The following is a 10,701-nucleotide window of genomic DNA, read 5'->3' as shown; positions in this document are numbered from 1 at the left end:
TTCTGTGTGAGACAAAACTTCTTTATAGGTCATTTAAACATATCATATTCTTTCAACTCTTTTGAGCTGTTTAAAGTTTTATTCAGTGTTGAAAGTTAGAGCATCTCGAGGCGGGGACTGAACCTTTCCAGTTTAGACAGCTATCTTAGTGTGAGACGAATAGCTCTTGGAAGTATATATCTGTTCCTGTTGACTCTAGATAGGTAGCTCAGTTCACACGTGTAATTTTAAGTTGGTTATAGTCATCAGGGAGGAAACTCGGCCATTGGTATAATTTGGTAAGTATTATGGGATGCCATAAACTTGAACACTTGCAGGTCTTTTGAAGCAAGCATCCATCTGTAGTTGTCTCATGGCCTCAAATGCAAGTGATTCTGAAGAGGTCCTTCTTGTTTCCTTTTTTCATTCAGATTTTCCATTGGAAAACATCCGTTGGTCACTCAGAAATTTAGACTTTCTAATGGCAAGTATATAAGAAGGAAAACACAATTCTTTCCCTAGTTTGGTAAGACTTAATGGTATATCAGGAGGAGAAAATATGTTAGACTAAACAGCTGGAGAGGAAGGCAAGAGATCATTATTATTTTGCTGTTTGTGGTGGCACTCAAAGCAAGGCAAAGGGCTTAGCAAAGCACTTTTCAAGCAAAAGAAAGCATAATCTTTGTTGTCCACAGTTCACAGCAAACTGTTATCCAATATGGAAAAAAAGGGCTTTATATAATGTATGTAACGATATGCTAACTATAGATAGACCATAAAGCCCATTGTCTAATGTGATTTAGATCAGAAACACAGAAGCTGAACAGCCATATTCAAATGTGCATATTCTAAACTACTGTACCTAATTAAAGTGAAGCAATGATTGTTGATGTGAATAAGAAAAAGACATGAAAAATCTAGAAGAAGTGTCCTTATGCCATTTTCATCCATCATCCCAGTTTCCTCGTGATATGGTTTTCCTTTTTTCTCAATGTATTACGAATTTCAGAAAGGAAGACATGTAATGAATAGTCTCAAAAAAATAGAGATAGCAAGAGTCTGCCAAAGGGAAATCAAATGTGTGACATTGAAACTACATTGAGAGAAGATCACTGACTTCCTGAGAATTCTGTTAGTAAAAAAATTCATGCAAGGAAGAAGCCAGACAGAAAAAAAAAAAAAAGAAAAGAAAAGGAAGAGAGAAAGACCTCTCTTCTCTCTTAAGAATGCAGAGTAATTTGGAAGATGTTTGCTCAACTAAGGTTAAAAGAGAGAGAAGAAAGAAGGACCTTGAAATGTTCTGAAAAGGGTCTCCACAGCAGTAGGTCAGGTAGACCTGTTTTCAGTGACAGGAAGAACTAAGTCATAAATTCTTCAGGGTTAATCCATCTAAAAAGTTCATGCTCCAGCTTCTGTATGAAGGAGAGTTTATTTTTTCATTTTAAAAATCAGACATTTAGATGAGAGAGCCAGGGGAACACAGAGGTAGAAGGGCAGAAGCTGCAGTTCAGCAGCAGCAACGCTTTGAAAATATGTTTTGTGTGAGAGTAGACTATAGACTAAGACAGAAATGTGAATGCTTTTCTCTCCTCTTTCCCCCCAAAGCTAGCTTTTGTGCAAACAAACGAATGACAGTTACAGTGATTCACGTTTGTCTGACCCCTTGAATATCAGGGTACGTAAGTGCCTCATGGGCTTATTTCAGGCTGTTGACGGCGTGGTGGCATTTGCAGACCTGCAGGAGGGAAATGCCTGGCCTTTCCCCAACTTCTGTCCAGCTGTCAGCTCACCTATGGCCAGGAAATTTCCTTTGTGTTCTACATTGTTACAGATTACCTTAGGTCTACTTAGAGAATGAGTCTATTAGTGGTCATATGACATTATGGGTTTTAGTTACCAGCCTTCTCTTTTTGTTGACATTTGTAACTAGCAATCTGAATTCTTTCTTAAGGAATACTACACTAGAGAGACATCTTTCTGAATGTAAAGAAAACAGCATAATCTTTAAAATGTCTAGCTTTAAAAGTTAAATTGAAATACACTGCAGCACTTCTATGCCTTTCTGGCTTATTAACACACATTTTCAGCTCTCATTATTGTTGGATAAATTCAGCCTTGGTGTAACTTATTTTGACACAAAGTGATCTTTCCTAGGAATGCATTTAACCCTACATGTCTCTAATGTGGCTGAGGTTTTCTGCAGGAAGCTTCAGATTGATTCAGTGATGATACCTATGAATATGCCATGCTTACACCACAAGGAAATCAGTTATTCTCAGAAGGAAGCTGTTTGGGAGAAGAAAAGATGGATGGGAAAAGGAGAAGGGGAAGCCTGGAGCAAATGAGAGGAGTAATGGAATTTGGGAAGGTTGTGAAGAAAGAATAATGGGTCTTTTTTCTCCTAGAGATTTCCTTGATGTTAAATTATTGCAGTGCCCTTAAATCAAGTGAGACAACCTTCAGGATGACCTGCTTTGGAATATGGCAGCCTGACTGCAGAGTAAAGTGCATGTGAGCATGTGAGACTCACATTTGCTGCCAAATGAGAGCTGAAATTCAGAATATCACCTTTTCACATCTAAAGAAAAGCTTCGGTGCTCCTGCCATTTTGTAAACCCGCTGCCAGATTAAGCGTTCATCCGACGAGCTCAACCTCAGCCCAAGCAGAAGGGGCAGGTGGACAGATGCTTTCAGGCAGGGGTCTGTGGAATGTGTTCTGCATCACGGTTCAGGATCTTCACCTTTCATTTATTGTCCTATGCAGGGTTTTGAAGCATGGAAATTCCTTGCCTATGGATTTAATTATCATGTCTCCACTTATTGTATACTCAGCCATTTTTACCCCCATTACATAGACATCTGTAAGAAGGCCCCCATCTCTGTAGTTTGTATTCGTTATATATTCCTCTGTAAAATTGTTTCCTCCTGTTGACAATTCACAAGTCTTTTTCTAATCTTCCCTTAAGGCAACCCTCACTCTTCCCATTCACCTAGCAGTAAGAGACACACAAGTGCTGGAAGACTAAGACACAGTGATAAAAACTGATAAAGGTGATTTTGTGAAGCTCTGAACTAAAGAGTGAATTTTATGCTTCCCCTGTAGATACATTTTTTCCCCCACATTTCCTTATAATACCTAGAGTTGCATTCAGTTGAATTACAGTTATGTTCAGAAAACTATAATGAAAGCATTGGAAATGTGTGGCAATTCATCAACATTTTCTTGAAAAGAGCAAAGATATTCTGCCTTGAAAAAGCTGTAAAGTCTTCATATGGCTCCTGGTATTCAGGAAGAGAACAGTCTCTCCTCTGGATTTCTCCACTGATGTTGGATCAAATTCCTTTCCCCTGTCTGGCTTCTCCGGTGGAATAGAGAGGATGGTTTGCACAATGTACCCAGCATGGCAGTAGGTTGTAAGTCACATACAGAGATAGCATTATGTTGATTATTTTGCAACTCTGTGTGCTTGCCCTGGTCTCTTCTGTGGAAATCCCTTCGTGCGAACTTGTTGCTTGTGAACAGGGAGGAACTTCTCAAACACCTTAATGCTGTCATTCATATTCTCAGCTATCAATCTCTCTTTTTTGGCCAGTCCATCCCCATCACGGCCCTTAGGCTGTGCTGGCACCAGCGTTTGTCTTGCTGGTCAATGGGCTGGGTCAAGAAGCTCATCTTTTTGAGGGGGGTGGGTGGGAAATAAAGCCTTCTTTTTGCAGAGCTTTTCTTCAACTTAGCCATTCTTCTGGTCTAGTTTGTCACCCAGCACAGAGCAGGAGGTGTCATGGGGCTGTGGAGAAGGGCGATGGTGGATACGCTTGTAAAATCACAGCTGCGGTATTTTTGTTAGTAAACCTGTAAAAGTGGAACTTATTCTTTCGGCTGCCGAACGGCATCTACCAGAGTAACTGCACACACAAGATCTCCGCAGGGCATCGTGGACTGAGCACCAAGGGTCCTCGCCGTCCCGGTGTGACTGCTGCCCAGAAACGTGCTCTTGGGCTGGTTCCAGTTGCAGTGAGCACTGGCTGGCAGGGGTGCTGTGGGGCTGATGCACTGCTGACTTCTTTAGCTAAAGCTGAAGTCTGTGCAGGGTTGGCTTCATTCCTAGGGGGGTCTAAGCTAGCCTGATTAAAACAAGGTCACATGCGTTTTCAGATCTTCCTGTGGAGTCATGCCTCTTTTTCCCCTTTGTGGGAAAGATGATAAGGAGTGTTTTGTGCAGAAAGTGGTTTCAGGCTAGCCTAAATGCTAAATGTAATGAAGGCCACGTGTGAAAGAAAGCAATTGAATGGATAATATTAGCATAAGTGTAAAGAGGGTCTAAGGTAAGGAGGGGCTGGAAGTGGTATCCTATTGGGAGCAGAAGGGTCAGGAAACATCGCTGGTTTTAATGAGATCCTGTTCAGTAGGTGACCTGGATAGCTTGCAAAAGCAGGGAGTGGATGAGATCCTTTCTGGAGCTGAGTGCAGGGAGGCTGATCTACCTCCTTGGCTGTAGTGTGCAGGTAAAGCAAGAGCGAGTCCAGAGCAAAGCCAGAGGAGCAGCCTGGGGTAATTCTCTTTTATTAGGACAGGCACCAAAGGTAAGTGTTTCTGTAGTTAAGGAGACAGGACAACTTCTATTTCGCTTTCACATCCTCATAAGCCTTTTAGGCTTAAATTCACTGCACACACTTAGCTCCTATATGAAATGATTAGCATTTTTAAAGCTTAGAAAAAGGTTTGCTGAGCCATCTCTGGGTGTCAGGAAATTTTCTCCATCCCAACAGGCTAAATTTGCAGAACCAAGTGTATCATCATATTGGTGTGAGCAATGGTCACGCTTGGCTCCCTTCCCCCCCAGTTTTGCTTTCATAAATTAGGCCGCTAATCTTATGCACCGGTAATCTCTTGATTATTCTTGAGAGAGGGGAAACAGCTAGTATGCATATTCAACCATTACATTACATTAAGCTCCGTATAGTATTGATAAACAATACGGTCAATGATTAGACAACGCGTGGCACACAGGCAACATTTGTGCTTCTGTTTCTGAGTGGAATTCATTGTTATTGTGCTCTTTTGTGAGGAGAAAAAGAAAATCCAGAAACCTCCAGCTTTCTCAAGATCTTTTAGATAGCAATTGTAAATGTGGATGCAAAATCCATCTACAAATGTATATTGATAAATGAAGTGTTATTTAGGAATTAATTTACCTTCATGTCTATGCTACTTGGTATGTGAATTACAGTACTATAACAAAATCACTGAAAAAATATGTAGTCCTAATTATGAATAATACAGCAGCATCTGGGAAGCTTGGGTAGGTGCCAACATGAGAGCTGATGTCATTTTGGTTTAAAAGCTGGAACAGTGGTTTCTGAATACAGAACGTCTTTCTTGCATATTTTATAGCTCTGGGAACTAGCTATGTCAAACCCATTCAAAGCTTATGACTTGTGTAAATGTTCATGGCATGAATTGGAAGGTAAGATTTTTAAGAACATGGTTAAAGTTAATTGCTTTGGGTTAGATATCTCTGTACAGGACATTTAGCAGTAAAAGAATAGAGGTGTTTTAGTGGCAGAAAGAGCATAATAACAAAAGACAGACTGTTGTCAGAGTGGTGGATCAATTATGCAAGGCGATTCTAAACAATCATTTCAACTAGCTTGGTCTTTGCCAGGCAAAAAATGCAAATTTTGATCATAGCAAAACCAAACAGCAATTTAACCCTATGCACAAAAGGCTACATCTACTCATGAAAGATCTTTGAATGTCTTTTTTTGCAACCTAGTCTGAAAGATATAATAAAAAAGAAGAATTTTCAAGGAAGTAAATACAGTTTAATACTGGTTTTGTTGAAATAACAACCCACTAGGCTCATCATACATTATCCATTTCATAAAACATTTCATACATAGTTTTCTTAGTTGTATGAATTTCCAGGCATAAGCACAGAAATCATAGCTCTATAATAGTTAAAAAAAGTGCCTAGACGCAGATATTAGAAGTCCCAACAATCTGTATGTCTGTGCAGTTTTGAAATAGTAAGAGAAAGCAAAACATAGTGCAGAATATATAACTTGGTTTCAGATCATGGTGCGGAACAGTGAAAGCCAAGTCAAACTGGTTTTCGTGCTTCCTTTAAATAAGAGCTGTGCCTTCCCTTCTGTGCACTTAATGGAAAACAGAGATCTGTTAATGATGATGACTCCAGGGGAAGTCCCACCTCTCCCTGTCCTTCCTCAGCCTTCATCTCTCGGATCAGCTCTGTTAAATCTGCGCCTGAAAAGTCCTCAGAGAACGTGCGTCCTTCTCGCCTGGCAGTTCCTCCAGAGAAGAAAAGATATTTCTTTTCCAGCCAGGGCGTGATGATGGCGATGGCAGGGGAAGGCAGGCACACGGCTCCTGTTTACACCCGAGCACGCGGCCACGCGGTCCGGGAGGGGTTTGTGCTGGCCGAGGGGCACGCAGGGGCTGGTATCGCTGGGCGAGCAGCGGGAGAAAGCAGACCCAAGGCACCGTCAGGGATGCTCCCTGCTGTTCTTCCAAGCTGCAGCCTGTGCGGTGAAACCAGAAGGTTTGGATGGGTGTTACGCTATTTGTGCCTCAACAGGGCTGACTGTTTTCACGATAGCGGAGGTCTGCTTATAGCAACAGTGCTAGCTGGTGTAATCTAGCTGTTAACAGCAAAAATAGTTTTAAAAAATTGCGTGAGAAAGGGTAATTAGAAATTCGGAGTGGTTTACAAACAGCTTAAAATGCAGCATCAACGACAGCATTTTAGTCCTTTTAGTATTACCAAGCCAGCACCACCACAGAGCCAAAAAAATCATGTTGGATTTTTGGAGGTGCTGATGTGTGCAAGAATGCAATATACCAATTTAGTTTAAATAATTTTAGTCCTGACAGTATATAGGCCAAAAATACCACAGCTTGACTTTCTCATCCCATGCTGAGTTTGTAGGGTTGGTAGTTAGAAAGCAGATTTGTCCTTGTAAACTGTGCAGAGCTGGTAAGAAATCATTGAGAATATTCAAAGAACAAGAGGAACATTTTGGTTTGCACTTTTCTGGCTAGAATCTTATTTTTATCCAACTCTTCTCATTATTATCTGTTCATAAAATTAAGGTAACTCCTCTCTATGTCTCCATACCAGTAGACATCTTTTTTGGATCTACCCAAACTATTTTGGCCTTGTTTATCACATTTCATCTTCACACAGAGTAAATGCAGCTGTTTATATACTTGAACTATGATCTTTTTATTAGCCAAGAAAAGCAGGATATGCTGTTCAAAAAAAAAAAAAAGGAAAAACATAACTGGAATATAATTACAATGATTAATTAAATCAAGTACAAGGAGTACTTAACTCTGACTTCTGGTAGCAGACATCTCAGGCTAAAATACATTCCTGCAGAAAATCTCAGTCTAATAAAATTAGCTCTAAGTTCCTCTCCCTCCAACTCAATTATAATGAGTCCTTCTGAATTCTGGCCGTGTTGTCCCTGAAGAAGAGCACAGGGCTTCTGCTCACAGGATTTCAGCGACGCAGCTAAGATAAATTTAGTTTTGCAAAAATTTGAAAAGGATATATTGTTGATTGAAAATTTTATTCGTCTGTGTCTGCTGGCAAATGTAACAGTGAAATGAGGTGCAAAATTTATTTGGTTAGGTACAGTACAGATGAAGTGTACAAAACAACTGGCCCAACATATTTTTTAATATTAATAAAGATACGAAATTTACTCTACCCCTCACCATGTTCCCTCTTCCTTTTCTACTGCCAGAAAGGCTAGATGCAATATGTGGATACCTAGTAAAACTGCACATCTTATTATAAGGCGCAATTATATGTATAGGGTGACATGTCATACAGAAGTCTGCATAGAACAAGGAATAAAGAACCTGATTGAAGAGAATTCCTAAATATTGAAGATTCCTAAATACCATAAATTGTGTCTGCAACCAAAATAACCTTCTAAATAATTTTTACCTAATCAAGAAAAAATTGAACAAATACTCCAAATTATAATGGAGCTTTCTTAGATACTCCAATGTACCCTTTACCATAAGATGCAGTCCATTCAAAAGAAAGCTTTCACTGTTCTTTATTATTTGATTATTGAGACATCTACTGTATATTTCACTGTGAAATAACAAAAAAGGCAGCCATTTGAAAAACAAATCTAGTTTTGCCATGATTTTCTGAAGTTGGTGAGGGAGTTCTGCCTTTCTCTTCTTTAATTAAATTTTTGTATTACGTTTAGTTTGTGCTTGTATGTGTGTGAATAACAGCAATATTACTCTTGCTTACTCTTTGCGTAGCATTTCCTCCTTACTTCAGGAACAACAGCTGCCGAATTACCATCATTCTTACTGTGTTTATGTCCAAGAAATTAAAAGTCTCTGTGGATCAGGGATAGTACAGAGCTATAGGCAAGCATGAGAACTGAAATCAGTACACAGAGATTGAAGTTATTTTAGTTCCTAGAGGCTTTGCATGTCTTTTCAAATATAAAATAATTCCTCCGTAGAAGCATGACATTTCATGACTAATTAAAATGCATTCTGCAGGCCCCTAGAGAGTTTATCTGTCAGTTTACTTACCTATCCTCAAATTAAAAAAGCCTTTAAAAATATGACCTCCTAGTGGATTTTAAAAGCCAAGGATATTTTAGATTTATATTTTTCAGGTGTGTAATAGCTGATCACCTTAAAAAGCCCCTGACATCTCTTATAAAGTTGGGGACTGTATAATATACAGTCAGGGATATCTTATAACATTCTTATAGCTTGGGTAAAGCACCCACTCTACACAACTGTAACATGAAGGGAAGATTAAAGACTTAATTATTTGTATTTGTGCTTGCAAGGGAAATAAAACAAGTCACATCATACCTTCTTAAATAAGGTGTACACATATAATTCATACAGTGACTATAAATGCTACACATATTTTATATGTATTTATGTAACTTAAAATCACAGTTGGATAAATTTAACTCCTAGACAAAATGAGGAGAGATAGGGAGGATGGGAAGGAGGCAGAAATAAAAGAAGAGAGAGGAAAACAATGTTCGGGGTATCGTGGTAAGAAACCGTCCTGCTCTGAGAGCGTGATGGATCAGCTCGTCTGGAAGTCCTGCCGCTCTGCCATTGCCAACCAGGGTGGCGGGGGCCGGCGCACGCCGGTGTCCTGGGAACGAATGCACAGGCCGGAGGCAGGAGAATTGTCCCTGCGTGACCACCATCAGGTTACTGGGCTTGAAAGAGGATCCTGAAGCCAAGAAGAGGCTTATCCCGGGTGTGAACATTGCCCATGGCGGGGGGAGAGGCAGAATGTAGGAATGGGAAGTGTTTGCTGACGGGCAGCTCGCGCATCCCTCCCATCCACGGCACGCGTCACAGTTGCTGTGTCCTCTCGCATCCTTAGACAACTGCTGTCCTACAGAACCCCAGAAAGTGGGATGCACACGTGCTGTCTGTGGGAGAGGTGAAGGCAGTCCCCAGCTGAGCTGGCCAAGTGCTATTTTGCTTCTTTGCGGTCAGAGGAGGAAAAAATTACATGTAACCTGTAAGAGCGTCTGTTCATATTGCTCCTCTCTTCCCCTCGTCTTGGAGACGTCTCAGGGCTGTGTTTGAAGACAGCAGAGCTGTCTTCTCCGGGTGTTGAAATGATTTACGGGAACTCCGCCACAACTCAGCCCAGCGATGGCGTGACCGCAGAGGATGCCTGCAGCAGGGGCAGAACACCGTGGATGTTTAGTGAAGGAAAAACCAGACTCGGTGTAGATTTTATCTTCTTCAGTGAATAAATAGCCCTTTCAGGAGCAAAATTTTACCAGTTCTTGGAGCATCTCCAGGAACAGGCTTCCATTTTAGCACAAGACACAGACTTGGCCCTAGGGAAGGATTTTTTCACTTGATATCTGATTCCTCTGCTGATTTCCGATTCTTCTGCTTGCCATTACAGCCATTTCCTGCCAGGCCATGGCTTTAGTATCAACTCTTAAATTTGTAGGAATAATTTTGGTCTACATTGGTACTTTTAAGCCAGACACAGAAAGGACTTTTTCAGATAATTGGGTGGTGAAGCAGCCCTCACTGACATCCACATCTGTTGGCAAAACCAGACTTAGATGTTGACATTTTAGGTGGGATTCATCCCACGCACCTGGAAAACAGGCTGCTCTTATAAGCTAGTCAACTAAAGAAAGGCTACTTTGCAGAGTGATTCATCCCATCCTAAGATGCATAGCTGAACCTGGAGGTATTGTCTTTCCCAACTACTATGAAGGTAGCTGGATTGCTAAATGGAGCTCAGCGTGTAACTCAGATGGTTGAAGACAGCTGAGATGAAAGCCTTCCCCTAAGTGCAAAAATGTCCAGATACAGACGTGTGGGTAGGATGTGGAAACTCAACCTTCTTCTGAATCAAATCTTTCATGTTCTGTGTCTTTACTTCTTTTCCTGTAACCATGAAACCCACATAGCCTCAGTGTGTTAAAGTTTCAGATCAAAAGACATCCAACTCTCTAACGAATTAAGAGGAACAATGCAATGACTGGCACATCTGCTGAGTTTCACAGGCCTTATTTTAGATCTACTTTCCACTTACAGCTTCTTAGTGCAAGCTGCACAAGATGAAAATGTTTAATTGCCTCTCTTCAGCAGAGAAGCAACTCAGATGAAATTATGCTGTCTTATATCCCCCAGGATAAAAGCCACCATCCTGC

Source organism: Aquila chrysaetos, chromosome 23, assembly GCF_900496995.4.
Source record: "Aquila chrysaetos chrysaetos chromosome 23, bAquChr1.4, whole genome shotgun sequence".
Lineage (NCBI taxonomy): Eukaryota > Metazoa > Chordata > Aves > Accipitriformes > Accipitridae > Aquila > Aquila chrysaetos.
This window is presented reverse-complemented; position numbering follows the sequence as displayed.